The sequence below is a fragment of the Triticum dicoccoides genome, chromosome 7B (assembly GCF_002162155.2).
Source record: "Triticum dicoccoides isolate Atlit2015 ecotype Zavitan chromosome 7B, WEW_v2.0, whole genome shotgun sequence".
Lineage (NCBI taxonomy): Eukaryota > Viridiplantae > Streptophyta > Magnoliopsida > Poales > Poaceae > Triticum > Triticum dicoccoides.
In genome coordinates, this window is record NC_041393.1 from 55,178,143 (window position 1) to 55,180,651 (window position 2,509).

Sequence of the window (2,509 nt, forward strand, 5' to 3'; positions counted from 1 at the left end):
GTATTTGCTGGCAATGAGATGGATTATAAGAGGAAAGGCACACCAGTAGTGTCTAGCCACTCAAGCCAAATCAACGAGTCATCTTGATCGGTCTAAGCCGCTCTGCCACGAGACAAATGCAAGACTCGTGACCGCTAGGGTTAGGGTCATGATGGTGTGTTGGCGTTTCGAAGGTGATTTAAGCAACGATGACAAGTAGTGAAGTGAACGGGAATGTACCCGCCATGGCCAAGACGACCTCACATACTCATGCATTGGTGACAAAACATTTGACCATGAGGAGGATGCGACGAGGGCCACAAAAAGAACGGGCTCTCAAAGTCCATGCGTTTCTTGACTAACCATGCACAAATTCGTAGGTATTTCTGTGAACTTGTCAATGAAATAGTTATATTCTGCACAACGGATAAACATGTTTGATGCCCATTAATCACCCAAGACATTTTCATCATAACCAAGGCACTGCCTTTTTTATAAAAAAGTTAAGGCATTGTGTTTGGTTTGATAAGACCATGCCAATGTGTTGTTTTGTTTGTTCTTCATTGTTGTTGGTATCAAAACACCTACCAATCCTATGATTACGTCTTCTCCCTAAACATGTAAGCCACAATAATCAGCCAAAACTAGCACTACAATGGACAGTCCAGCCTAGCCTAGCACACAATAATTATTAGATTAAGCATCAAATAATAATAATAATAATAATAATTGTACTAGTAAAACTCAAACAACTTACTTGTCCTCCCTGCTGGCCTCACCCCTCCCTCGCAAAGCAAAGCCTCTAGAAAACAAGCGAGGCAAGGAGCGTGCGTGAAGCGGATGTGCTCCTTGGCAAATGATATGCAGTTGTCCCGAGAAGGAAAATGATAGAAAGCTACACGCACCCGTCTCATTTCACCCACACGAAAACTAGCCTCATGCTAACACGCGGGGCCGTGGTCAGTTATACACGGTAACGTGCATGTAGGCGTTCTATCGACGGAAAAGACACCTTCCGTTTATTTTACACACTAGCTCAGCCAGCTGTAAAGCGAGCCACACCACTGACAGATGGGCCCAAGGGTTCTGTTTGGGTCCACGGCATGACACCCGCGTGCAGGAGCTCTCGTAGCTTTCCCACGAAGCACATGATCCATTCACACCCACCCATCATCGCAGTCACTGACACTCAGGCCTCACCCGGTCCCGTTGTGTGCATTGTGCCACGTGTGCATAGCGTGAGCCGACCTTCCTGGGTCGTGCGTTCTCACCACCTTCCTGGTTCTGTTTGGGTCCACGGCATGACACCCGCGTGCAGGAGCTCTCGTAGCTTCCCCACGAAGCACATGATCCATTCACACCCACCCATCATCGCAGTCACTGACACTCAGGCCTCACCCGGTCCCGTTGTGTGCATTGTGCCACGTGTGCATAGCGTGAGCCGACCTTCCTGGGTCGTGCGTTCTCACCACCTGGCCAATCGCGGGCATCCACGTGGGAGTTCGACCATTGGATCTCGATCGGAGGGCGCGGATGGGCCCGTGACCCGTCGATGGCGGTCACTGCCGGACGGGCCACTGGCTGGCGCCGGTCGCTCCCCGCGAATCTATTTAAGCCGGCCGCCCACGCTCGCCCGCCGGCGACGCCGCCGCCCACACACACGCAGCCACCAGAAGCGGAGGAGAAGAAATAAGAACTGGTGTGGAATAAAAAGGAGAAAACAACGGCAGAAAGAATAATATCCGGAGCACGAGACCAACGAGGAGGACGAGCGGCAGCATCACGGAGGAGGAAGAACAGCGACCGACTACGACCGCCCGCGAGCTCTCGAGGTGAGGATTTCTCCGCACTCGATTGGTGATATCTGCGCTGGTAGTAGATTGGTTCGATTCATGGCTCGGCTTCAATCCGCACGACTGCTTGGAGGGGATTTGCGTCCGCGTTCTTGATGCGGGGGGACGAACAGGGGGGATTTTTCGCCGTGGAGACGGGCCCCGGTCGCCCCAATGCGGCGGCGCCGGGAATTTGGGGGCGGAAATCCTCTTCTTGCGCTAGAAAGGTGTAGCCCCGAGAGGAGTCCACCAAAAGCAAGAGCTGAAAAAAGCGTCGAATTTTCGAACTCACAAATTCTCTGGATCTTGAGAAAGAGTACCTCTGGTCTTGCTTGAGTTGCTGGGGAGGCCATAAATGCCTGGAGCTCAAGCTCTTGTCTTCTCTTTCTCTACCTGTTTTGGTCGGTAGTATCGGTTTGCCTGCAGCTTTTTTGTACTACGAACTGGGTGAAGTTAGCTAGGGGTGAACTCTGTGATGGCACAATGCCGCTCCCTGCTCGTTAGGTTTATCAGCTTGTGATTTCTTGAGTTGAGTCTGCGCCTTGTGATTCGATCCCGTTTAGGATGAACCGGCCGATTTCGAGAAGGAAAGAAACCGATTTTGGGGAACCAACAGGGCATATTAATCAATCACCTCCAAGAAAGCCGCGGCAGAAGTTAACACACAGTATCCAAATTGTGTTATTGCAGAACATTTG

The 2,509-nt window shown here is 51.2% G+C and overlaps 1 protein-coding gene across 2 annotated transcripts in view; it reads left to right on the top strand.

The window, feature by feature from the left end:
- The first annotated feature begins 1,605 nt into the window (after nucleotides 1-1,605).
- Nucleotides 1,606-2,509, top strand: part of LOC119338877 (probable transcriptional regulator SLK3) — an 8,385-nt gene continuing 7,481 nt past the window's right edge. For both annotated transcript variants that reach the window (XM_037611085.1, XM_037611086.1), the window contains exon 1: nucleotides 1,606-1,811. The gene's annotated coding sequence lies outside the window, so the exon portion shown is untranslated. The remainder of the gene's footprint in view (nucleotides 1,812-2,509) is intronic.